This window comes from Mus caroli, chromosome 11 (genome assembly GCF_900094665.2).
Source record: "Mus caroli chromosome 11, CAROLI_EIJ_v1.1, whole genome shotgun sequence".
NCBI classification, from domain to species: Eukaryota; Metazoa; Chordata; class Mammalia; order Rodentia; family Muridae; genus Mus; species Mus caroli.
The window spans coordinates 50,231,001-50,243,557 of NC_034580.1; the positions used below are offsets into that span (position 1 = coordinate 50,231,001).

At 48.7% G+C, this 12,557-nt stretch overlaps 1 protein-coding gene across 1 annotated transcript in view; it reads right to left on the reverse strand.

Annotated features, from left to right (window-relative positions):
• The window catches only part of Fat2 (FAT atypical cadherin 2), an 86,008-nt gene extending 78,550 nt beyond the window's left edge, over positions 1-7,458 (reverse strand). Inside the window, exon 1 of the mRNA XM_021178298.2 lies at positions 7,332-7,458. The gene's annotated coding sequence lies outside the window, so the exon portion shown is untranslated. The remainder of the gene's footprint in view (positions 1-7,331) is intronic.
• Between the last annotated feature and the right edge of the window lie 5,099 nt (positions 7,459-12,557).

Below are 12,557 nucleotides of genomic sequence, written 5' to 3' on the forward strand. Positions count from 1 at the left end.
TGGCTCACAACCATCCGTAACGAGATCTGACTCCCTCTTCTGGAGTGTCTGAAGATAGCTACAGTGTACTTACATATGATAAATAAATAAATCTTTTAAAAAATAGAAAAATAGAAGATATGAGTTAGATTAGGGTAAAATTACCTTCAAAGATGTGGGAGCAGTTGGTGAAAGGCACACAAAGTGGGGTGTCTGGATGGAAGGTATGTTATGTTTATCTTGGAGTTGGTTAGTTTTCACTAAATTGAATGTTATGATTCATGCTCTTTTCTGTATGAATATCATATTTCATTAGAAAGGTTTTTAAGCCCTAGTAAGTGTTCAGAGGTGACTTTGATAGGGAAGAAGCCATGTATATGATGGCAGCCGTCTAACTGGCTCTGGATCAAGTGGGGTCTCTTCCTACCCCCAGGAACCAGGAAGGGGATAGTGCTCAAAAAAACCAAGCTGTATGGGAACTGTGCCCAGCAAGGCAGGGCTATGGAAACCAATGCTCTATAGTGCCATGCCCAGAGCCTCCAAGCCCATGATAATCTACTTTCTCGGCCCCTGCCACATTTTACTTCTTTACACATAGAATTGGCTGCTTTTCTAAACATCTGAAAAGTTCATCTCTGATCTAGGGCCACAGAACAGGACGGTCACAGCAAAGCAGCTTAAAGGTCAGGTTTAGTTTAGCGACGTCAATAAACGCATTGGGCCTCCCGCATCATTAGTGCTGTGACCAGAGTGCATAGCCAGAGGAGGGAGGTGTTGCCATCCTGAGGTGGCCAGCTGGATATGGGTCATGCACTACAAAAAGGGAGCTAGCATGACAAGGGACCTCAGGAGGGCTCCTGGGGCCCAGGACATCTGCTTTGGGCTCTGGTTGGGTTCTGGTTTCTTTTGCTTTACAAAACCTCAGCAGCTACAGCAAGGGCTTCATGTGTTCTCCTTTTGAAAGTTTATGAAGAGAACTTTAAAAGTTATAGTAGACACTGTCCAGGCTCTGTGCCAAGGCGTGATAGGAGGGTCCAGCAGGGCCTGGCTTCTGGTCTGAATCCAAGGGTCTGAGATCCTGGGAGTTGAATCAGTTCCCAAGACTTCAGGGGCTCCTCTTCACTAAGAGCTGCTGACACACTGTATTCAATTACCATGAGCCGGTAGCTCTGTTAGCTGTAGCATGTGAGTGTGGTGGCAGTGTGTGCCCCTCCATTGAGGCGAAAGTGAGTGTCCTGGACCGTAGAGATGGAGGGTGACAATCAGGCCAGGAGTGGCTGCAGAACTCACACACATGGAGACCGTCCTGGCACCACCCCCTCTGCTTCCCTGGCTGATCCCCCAAGGGCCCAGAACAATACAGTTCAGGACCCTTGGGTCCCAAATGTCTTGGGAGGACCCAGGGGGGATGGGATAGACAGGAGCTCTGATTCCAGGCACGTGAATACAGGTAAGCCAACACACTCTCACAGGTTGACGTTATCCCACACCGGCATGTGCCATCCTGCTCAGCCTGGCCGTGGGCATAGGAGCACAGGGAAGCTGATGGGTCTGCTTGCTGCAGCAGCTTCTACCAGACCTGCCTGGGAAGAGTGATGCTACACTCTGGCTACACTGGTGGCCTTGAACTGGCCACTGTGACCTCAGGACTAGGAACGACGCTGAGTGAGGCAAGGAGCTGCTGCCTTCTGCAAGCTCCAAGCTACAAAGTGCTCAAACTGAGTTCTTCTGTACTACAGATGGCAATAGGTTTAGAGACAGGTTTTGAGTTAGACAGTGAGTAATGGTGGCATATAAGAACCTGGACTAGCCTATGCAGGACAACCTTTAGTTTTCATCTTCATTCTCAGACAGATGTGCCTAGTGAGACACTGGGACCTGAGCTTCTTCATTGCCTCTCTGTGCTTGTAGAGGGCAAGTCACACATAGCCCTGTGGTATAATATCCTTCTGCTTTTAGATCTGTGGGCATGGGACCCAGATAGATGGCTCAATGGGTAAAGGCACTTGCCACCAAGCCTGACAACAGAGGTTCAATCCCTAGAGAGAGAGAACTGACTCCCGAAAGTTCCTTTTATTACCATGTGCACCACAGCACTCCCTCGACCACACACACACACACACACACACACACACGCACACGATAAATAAATACGTAAATAAACATGCAATGCTAAGATCTACAGGTAGATTCAGGTGGACTTTCTTCAAAAAATACCTGGGCCAGAAGCTTGGGAGAGGCTTGGAGGAGGTGTGGTTATTAAAGGCAAAGGACGAGGACCCTTAACACTGCTTACATTTGTATATATGAATGATCCTCCACTGTCTATATGTAAAAATGGCTATGTTCCAGGCATGGTGGCCCATACCTGTCATGCCAGCACTTGGGAAGCCGAAGTGGGAGGGTCAGGAGTTGGAGGCCAGCCTGGGCTACATGGTGAGAGACTCTGTCTCAAAAGCAATTTTTTAAAAGTGTCTTAATAAGAAAAAAAATTAGCCAAGTGTGGTGGGTACACGCCTTTAATCCCAGCACTCTGGAGGCAGAGGCAGGTGGATCTCTGTGAGTTCAAGGCCAGCCTGGTCTACAAGGCAAGTCCAGGACAGCCAGGGCTACATAGAGAAACCCTGTTTCAAAAACAAACAAACAAACAAACAAAGCAAATTTCATGGCTCATTTTTATAATCCCAGCACTTGGAAGCCTGAGGCAGGGGATTGCTGCAAGTTTGAGGCCAGTCTAGGCTACATAGTGAGTTCCAAGATGGCCTAAGATAGCGAGAGACACTGTCTCAGCACACGAAAGCAAGCAAACGAACTGATCTGCACTCCCTTCATAGTCCAGCTCACTGTACTTCCCAGAACAGCTGCCCCGTCCTCCCCACAAGGCCGAAGGCGCCTATACTTGAAGGCTGCCTGCTGTGGCCCTGCATATGCTGCTTTGTCTCTGTGGGATGTGCTTTCCTCTGTCTTGCCTTGTCAACTACGTGCAATCTGGAGCTATGGTGTACACTGTACATATAATTGTCTCTCTGGTCTCTGTCCCAGCCTGAGTTTTCCTAATTTTTATTGCCCACCTTGAGGTGTTAAACCATCTGTGTGTGACCTGTCTCTATCAGCTATTTTTTTTTATTTGTAGTCAGGGTCCCAGCTGGCCTCCCCAACTTTATGAAGTGACTCTTAGACAACAGAAGCTGTATGATGGAGTTGACCTTTCTGAGTCTGTCCCCCACAATGAGATAAAGGTGACAGAAAGATCCAGGAGAAGACAGTAAGGGTGACTATGATGTGTATGACGGTCTAGCCTGGAGACATGCACTGCTTAGGACTTAGCTAGCCTGCATCCTCTCCTCATTCACATCCCATGACTGCAAATAGCTTGCTGTTAGATAAAAAAAAAATGACCCCAAGTTTACGTAAATGTTGAAAATCTATAAAACAGGACCAATAATTCTTCAACTGGCAATTATGGAACCCTTGAGGACCTCTCAGATTAAACATTTATCTGCTGGTTGAATGGAAATAGCTATAGAACAAGGAAGAACTGTAGAGGTGTCTGGGTGGGGTGTGTGTGTGTCTGTGTCTGTCTGTCTGTCCGTCTGTCTGTATGTATCTCTATGTGTGTATGTGTGTGCTGTGTGTGTTTGTACATATGCACATGTGTGTATAAAAGTGTCCAACTAATAAGTTTCTGTCCCTTGGAGAGCAGCCTATAACTTAGTGACCAGCTTCACTGCCCATCCAGCGCACCCTAGGGGACTTGAGATCAATTTACCCTTCCCTGAGAATGGGCTGACTAGAAACACCCCTTGACTGGCTGAGGCAGTGTGAGGCAGCCAGTAGATGCCTCACACTGCCTCAAGATGCCTCAAAGCAAGTAGATGCCTCAAAGCAAGAGATGTAGATCCAGGTCAGGCCTCAGCCTCCTATGCTGAGTCTGTCTCATCGTAGGTCTCAGAATCCTGAAGTTGACTGTGCTGCTAATAGTCCCTCTCACCGGCAACCAGAACAGAGGCCTCAGTGATCGCCAGAGTTAATGGCTCACACCTCACCTACAGAACACACCAGGCTCTACAGAGAGTAACACAGTCCAGTGACTGACATTCATTCAAGCGAGAGAGATAACTATAGCCTCAAGCAATGCAGCCCTGGCTGTGATCAATTGTAGGATGGGAACGATTCAAGGTACCCTGAGATGACAGCACCCAAGTGGAGGACAGAAGAGCCATCAGTGGGCCCCGGGCTGTGACTTTGTTGAATCCTCACATCAAACTCTCCGAGCAAAGAAGGATGTTGGACTGACCTCATGGCTCAGCCTGTAAAGTGCTTGCCTTGCAAATATGAGGACATGACTTCTATCCTCAGAACCCATATTAAAAAACAAACAACAAAATAAGTGGGGGGGGGGGGGCTAGNGCACACTTGTAACCCAAGCACTGAGTGGGTGGAGACCAGCAGAGCACTGGGGCTCACTGGCCAGGCAGCCTAGCTTAATTGACACAAGTGTCAGGCTAGTGGAAAACCCTGATTCAAAAGATCAAGATGGGCTGGGCGGTGGTGGCGCACACCTTTAATCCCAGCACTTGGGAGGCAGAGGCAGGTGGATTTCTGAGTTCCAGGCTAGCCTGGTTTACAGAGTGAGTTCCAGAACAGCCAGGGCTACACAGAGAAACCCTGTCTCGAAAAAAAAAAAAATCAAGATGGACAACATCCAAGGATGTGCACCCCTGCGCATCCACACTCCACAAACACCCAGGTGCACACAGGAAGGAACATGACTGCCAATACTTTTCAAATAGAGACTGAGATTTTTTTTTCGGGAAGTTTGGAGCCCCAGCCACACAACTAACAACACTCGGGGTTTAGATTCACACCGGTCTCATAAAGCTACCTCCAAACTGCCACTGTAAATGGAATTATTAGTGCCGTGAATGAAGCAGTAGAATTCCAAGGCCTGTCCCCAGCTTGGCGGGTATTGGTGACCCAAGAACCACAAAGCTTCCAGAGGGCATGTCCACCTAAGGGGTACCAGGAGGTCCCTCCCCATCACCCACATCCCCAGCACACGTGATTTTCCTCTGAGGCTCAGCACCTGCTGCTGGTCTCTTCCACAGAGCACTGTCTGGTCAGTGGTAGCGGCTACATCTCAGACTATCATGGAAGTTTCCTTTCTCCTGCTGGGCTGAGGGGAGTTAAGTCACCAAGGCAGAAGATGAAGGGAGGGGGGCACAGCAGCTTCACTCCCAAGGACAGGTGTGCAAGAGCCAGGAGGTTCAGCTCACAGACATCGGGCCCAGCTGCTGGGTCGTAGCTGGAGAATACAGGTATCTTGCATATGGGTCTCTAAGTTCTAGATGCTGAGAATCGTGGAATCCCAGGGATCCTAGTTTTTTTTTTATCTATTCTAGCTCTTCAGCCTTCCTCATATCACAGATGAAGAAACTGAGGCACAGGGAGAGGAGGCTCATTGCTTTATTCCATCTTTGGGATGAGCCAGCATTGGGGATGCAGTGTTCTCATGTGAGAACTCTGGCTGGGTCTCCAGGCAGAGCCTGCTGGGAAGCCTCACACATGCCTCCTTCAGGAGCATGGGACTCTCGGCCAGCAGATTTCTCTGCCTGGCTTGTCTGTCTGATGGCATCTTGGGGCTATATTGACCAAAAAAAAACTTTATTTACTTTTGTTAGAGGGTCTCACGTAACCCAGTCTGGACTTGAGCCCACTATGTAGCCATGAATGGGCATGGACTTCTGATATTCCTGTTTCTACCTCCCTGATGCTCTATCAGTTTATACGGTGCTGGGGATAGAACCCAAGACTTTGTGCATGCTAGGTAAGCACTCTACCCACTGAGCTATATTCCTAGAACCAACTGAGAATGCATCAACAGGGTGGGCACGGTGGATCAGTAGATAAAGGTGCCTGCTGCTAAGCCTGATGACCTGAGTTCTGTCCCTGGGATCCCCATGGTTGGAGGAGAGAATCAGCTCCTGAAAGTTGTCCTCTGACCTCTATAGGTATGCTGTGGACATGCAAATGCCTGCATACTTACACACACACACACGCACACACACAATGTAAAACTATTTTTAAGTAAAATGAATGAATCTTAATGGCCCTCCAATACCATGACTCCATTGGTAGAAATGTCAACCCAGAAACACATGACCCTGTCCCAGGCCATACAACATGAGAGTCACGGGTGCTTGGTGAATGTTCTCTTTTCACACTGCCACATCTTCTGCTAGGAAAACTAAGAAGACCATGCACACACGCTCAGCACAGACCCCAGCGCACAGGAAGAGTTCAGCACGTGCCAGCGTGGTGGTCATCATCGTTCTCACAGGCTGAGGGCATATGAGTCGGCTCTACCTCAGCTCCACACTTGAAAGTGAGGCTCAAGGCTAGAACGCTAGAAGTCTTGAGTCTCTCTCTCTCTCTCTCTCTCTCTCTCTCTCTCTCTCTCTCTCTCTCTCTCTCTCTCTCCACTTCCCTCCTCGTCCCGGAGCCCAGACACTGGCTCTGAATCCTGTCTTGGGCAGAGGCAGCCTTGGGAGCTCCTGGCAAGCCTCGGCACAGCCTTGCCGCTCCCCATGCAGGGGCGAACACACCATCTTTCTCCTATGGAGGGCTGAGCTGAGCCCCCAGTGGCTTTTTCAGAATTCCACTTCGGCTCTCTGGACTCAGCTCCTGCTCCCCCAAGGCATGAGAACAGAGTTGGTCTCTGCAGTCTTCTGAGTCAGCTCTACCTCCAGAGCCTGTCAAACCACCACCTTTGCTGTCAGATAGTCACATTTAGTCACAGCGTATGCCCCTGTCACACAGCCAGGCAAGCCAGGGGTCTGGGTGGGCACCCTTAAAGGACTACAGGATGAGGCATGGGTAGCCCTACTGTCTGACACCCTCCCAAGTCTTCTATTCTCTTTACTAAGTAGCTTTATCTGCTACGGGGTCTCTGTGCCCCTCAGACACATAAGAGGCTAGCCCCTTGCTTCAGTTTACTTTCTAAAACTACATAGGAAATCTTCCTATAACAACGTCTCAGCCTTGGAACCCAAGCAAAAGACACAAGTCCAACCTTCCCCTGGTGCAAATGTGAGCTTCCTCTTCCTCCTCAAGTCTGAAATCTTATCCTTTCAGATTCCTGTTGACTAGTGCCCAGGTGCAGGCGGGCCACATCACTGTCACCAGTCCACCTAGGGAGACTGGGACTGGAGTCCCTGTCCACCCCTCTTGCCAGCTCCTGGTTCCTTCACTACCTCTCAGGAGCTTGTGCCAGCTTGCTCAAAGACCAGGCGTAAAAACAAATTCATTTTACAATCCCAGTCCCGACCTCCCAGTTTCTTCCTAGGTCTTACCTGTGCCCCTCAGGTGAGGAGGGTGCCTGGACGGTGCCAGTCCTGGGCTGGGGCCCCAGTCCCCAGAGCTTAGCTGAAGGCTCCAGAGTGAGGGACAGAGGAGCGAACAGGAAGGCTCCTAGTACTGCCCCAGCCCAGAGGCTGCTGAGAAAGTTGGAGTAGGTGTGTCCGGGCCCAGGGAGGAGAAGGGAGAGGAGGAGGGAGAGGAGGTGGGAGAAGTGAGGCGGATCATCCCCCTCCTGCCAGCTCTCTGGCTCACCGCAGGGAGAGAAAGCAAGGAAGCCAACTGGTTTGCAGCCCAGAGCTCACAATGGGGTAAGGATGAAGTCAGCGAAGATGACGAAGATGACGGCCCCTTGCCACCTCTCTTCCAGGTTCCGCAGCTCAAGAAACCGAGTGCCTGGGCAGGTAGTGACATACAAAGTCACCTCAGACTTCTAGGGTGAGGAAGGTGGCTTAGCTTGCAGGTCAGTGTTCTATCCGCTCCTAATTTTCAGACACCACGCCCCCCCACACACACACACACTTCCAGCTCTGCACTGCCAACTGCTAACTCCATAGCCTTGGGCAGTTATAGAACTGGAGCCTCAGTTTCCACCACCACCCCCTCCTCTTTTTTTTCCTTTTCTTTTTCTTCTCTCATAGCTCCTACCTCCCTGGGTGGTTTTGAGGATTAAATAGAAATAAAAAAAAGTTGTAGTGAGGGATTGTGGTTCATGACTGAAATCTCAGCACTTGTTAGGCTGCCACTGGAGGATTGCTGTGAGTTCCAAGCCAGCCTGGGCTTGGAACAGAATGAGGACCTGTCTCCTCAACCCCTCCCAGAACAAACACAATGATGGAGGTTGAGAAAAGGCAAATCGTATTGTTATGAGGCTGTAGGATCTAATCTCTCCAAGTCCCAGATCCCCATCTGTAAAGTGTGTGTGTGTGTGTGTGTGTGTGTGTGTGTGTGTGTGTGTGTGTAAGAGAGAGAGAGAGAGAGAGAGAGACTTGGATGATTTGAGGAGAAAGAGACGCACAGGAGTTATCGTTCTCCCCATCCCCCAGTCACTGCCACCCCTCACTGGGGAAGCCCTGTGTGCTTCTGCTTTTTCAGGTGTAGCACTAGCCTTCAAAACTAGATCAGGAAAGAGTCCCTCCTCACACAGGGAAACCATCCTGACCACATTTCGCACTCCCAACCTCCCCTACTACTCCCAGAACTTGATGACCCCTTTACAGCATCCCTGGAAAATACCTGAGTCTTTGTTGGTTTTGTGCAGGTCCGATCACAGAGAACGCCTTCCTTCCCAGCACACTGCTCAGATGTAGCAGCAGTCTTACTTGATGTTCAGCTGAGGAGTGACCTTGAACCTGGCTGATAAGCAAGGGCTCATCATGCCGACATGTTTCCACTGTCGCCTGCTTAGTATCTGCTTTGTTGTTGTTTTCTTATGGGATGTGTGTGTGTGTGTGTGTGTGTGTGTGTGTGTGTGTTTGGGACAAAGTCTTATGCAGCCCAAGCTGGTCTTGAATTCTCGATATTTCTGCCTCAGCGTCTTGAGTGTTAGGATTAAAAGTTTGAACCATCACACACAGGGCTCTCTCTCTCTCTCCCTCTCCCTCCCTCTCTATCTCTTTCTCTCTCTCCCTCTCGCCTCTCTCTGTCTTTCTCTGTATATATATATATATATATATATATATATATATATATATATATACTTCTTTAAAATATATTTACATAATATTTATTTATGTATTGTGTGTGTGTGTGTGTGTGTGTGTGTGTGTGTGCACCATGGTGCAAGATTGGATAATTTATGGAAGTCTGTTCTCTTCTTCTTCAACGTGAGATGCAGGATCAAACTCATGTGGTTAGGTTGGAAGGCAGGCATCTTCACTGAGCCATCTTGCTGGCTACTTGTTTGTTTGATTTTTCCAATATTGAGATTGAATCTAGGGCCTGGGCTGGGATATACAAGTACTCTACCACTGAGCTACAGCCCCAGCCACTCCATGAAGAGAACGTTCAAAGCAGACCTGGCTTCCATTCAGTGTGACGAGAGCTGAGGCCTGTTCCCATAGCTAGAATTCTGGGCTAGAACGTTACAGTCCCTTACTCAGCCATCATGTTGTTTTCTGGACAATAAATGAAACTGGAGATCACCATTGCTCTGGTTTACTTTCCTTTGCTATGATGAAACACTCACAAGAAACAAGATGGGGGAGGAAAGGGTTTATTTCAGCTTACCCTTGCGGTCACAGTTCATCCTGAGAGAAGCCAGGGGAGGAACTGAAGCAGAAACCACAGAGGAATGCTACCTTTTTACTCACTCAGAGACCCACGCTCAGCCAGATTTCTTTTATAGCCCAGGCCAACCTGCCTAGGGATGATGCCGCCCACAGTGGGCTGGGCCCTATTACATCAATTAATAATCAAGACAATGCCCCACAGACATGCCAACAGGACAACCCGATGTAGGCAATGCTTCACTTGAGATTCCCTCTTTCTGGGTGACTCTAGGCTGTGTCAGGTTGACAATAAAAACCAATCAGGTCAACCGCATTAGACAATGAAAAGCAGATCCAGAAAAGCAACTGTCACATGGTTTCTCTCTCAGGCACAGAATGGTGAGAAGAGAGGGAGGAGGAGGACCAGTGGCAACAAGAGAGCAATGGAGCCCCAACAAATCCTGCATGCTTCCTCTTGTATACAGGATGTGCACATGCAGAAGTATGTGTGTCTGATAGGGAGGCAGGAGAGAACTGTTTGTGGGAGAGGGGAGAGACCATGGCAGTTGGGTGCTTAAGAGCAAAGTACAAAGATCTTCCTCTGTGAAAATGCCACAATGAAACCCCATTGTTTGGGACCTGGGCCAAGGGCGCAGTGGCTAAAACACTTGCTGTGGAAATGTGAGGACCGGAGTTCAGATCCCCAGGATCGATGTACTTATCAGGCATGTGTAGCAATTCACCAGTAAATCCAGACTCCGGAAGTAGAGACAGGATCCCCAGAGCAAGTTAGCTCTTGAGACTGACCATGTTGGCAAGTTCTGGGTGTGACTGAGAGACCTGCTTCAATGATAAGGTGGAAGGCTGATGAATAATGGCTCCAAGCATCAACGTCAGCCTACATGTACATGCACACATGTGCACGAGTGTGTGCATACACACACACACACACATGCAAATACATGTGCATATATACATGCCTACCACACACATATGAAAATGGGGGAATAATGAGGCTTTTGGCTATTTCCAGGCTCTAGGTGAGAATTCATCCAATCATCTGCTGCAACTATGGTCGGTCATGATTTCAGGGACAGGTCACTAGTATAGAATGTCACAAGAGAGTCTCTGAAGTCTCTTCCCCAGGATATCTAAGTCTAATAGACAGAGGGCCCAAGGGTTTCCAGTATGGGGCCCCTGTGATCACCTTGGCAGGAGGCCACACTGGACAGTAATCGATTTGGTTGCCTGTCACCTAGTCCCCAAATCTGATATGATTACACATTAACCAGAGGAGGATGGCAGGATACCCCCACAAGCCCTTTGACTAGTCATGTGCAGAGTGGCAGTCAACTGTCTTTCTTGGGGCCCCCTCTGGTTCAGATGGGGCTCTGGCATGAATAGGTCAGGGAAGGAGGTATGAGGGTAGGGGTAGACTGCAGAACTGTGCTGTCACAGACCTTTCTGGTGGATCTCTAGCTTAAGGTCCTATGCACTGAGAAAATGGGACTCTGTGTGTACCAGAGTGCACTGAACTTTCTCATTCCTAAACTCCTGACCATAGCATCCCTCTTTCTCCAAAGATTATCCTGTTTCTCTGGACACCACTACAATAGCTTATCTAAATCTCAGAAAAGCTTTAATTACCTGCCCAAGGTCAGTGATGTAGATGAAACCGATAGGCAAGCTTTGGTCTGTTCGAGCCCTTGTCCTCCTAACCTCTGGTCTCCACTGCCTGTGTCTTTCTCTGTCCCAGGGTCTTCTGCCGACCTTCCCAGGTGGTCCTTTATGTTGCATGAGCCTTGACTTTGACTCTTGATCACCTTGTCTTGAGCTCCTTGGGGATGGATGAGTGTGTGATAATGCTTTTCAATCCAGGCTACACAATGGTACCCACTGGGAGAGCTCTTAGCACTCCTGATGCCTACGTCTTCCCCCAGCATAACCACAGTTGTGGGGAAGGGGTATAGGCATCTGTGCTTCCTTGTGCCAGGTCCTCCACATACCCTTGCTGGAACTCTGTGTCTCTATGCAAGTGAGGCCAAGGTTGAACTTGAACAAGATCTTTAACAACTGGTTCACATGAGTGTCTAACCCACCATATGCAGCCCAGGATAGTTGTAAATTCAGCCAACACAAAATCAAACACCAGCTTAAAATATTAATAGATAATTTTATAAACTTTTGTGAAACTTGATTCTGTGGTTCTTGGGTGTGAACTTATGTAGATGACACCACTGTGTTGCAATATCAAAAGAAGGAAGCCCTAGCAGGGACTTCTCAAGACAGACCCAGGGAGGAGCCACCCTGTGTTCTCCCACCTCCTTGAGAAAGCTACCCTGTCTCTCATAGACCAGGGAGCTCTCCCTCCCTCCCTACTTCCTTTTTCCCTCCCTCCCTCTCTCCCTCCCTCCCTCCCTCTTTCCCTTTCAGGCTGCCCCTTTGACAGGACACAGCCACATCCCCCATATGAGCAGTGATGGGAATTTCAGTAAATTGATGAGTAGGAAGTAACTATTTTTAAGTTTAACACACTGAACACCTTTGATTCCTTCTAGGCCAGGCCAATGGCTAGCAAAAGTTCATTCAGGGCAATTAAGACACAAGCCAGAGGCAGTATGATTTAGAGCAGTGGTCCTCAACCTCCCCAATGTTGCGGCCCTTTGATACAGTTCCTCGTGTTGTGGTGACCCCCAACCATAACATTATTTTTGTTGTTACTTCGTAACTGTAATTTTGTTAATGTTACAGATTGTAATATAAATCATTGATATCCAGGATATCCGATCGACAACCCCTCGACCCACAGGTTAAGAAACCCTGATTTAGATGTACTTGCCGGTTCACTGTCCAAAATCCTGGCTTCCTTGGGACTGAGGGGTCTCTCCAAATGTGAAACCTTCAGTAAAGGAGACAGCCAAGGACATCCACTCTCTTTGGTCATTCCAGGTGAGACAGCTGCTACCTTTGAAGATGGCTTTATTGGGGACAGTTGTCTAACAGACTGGTCAC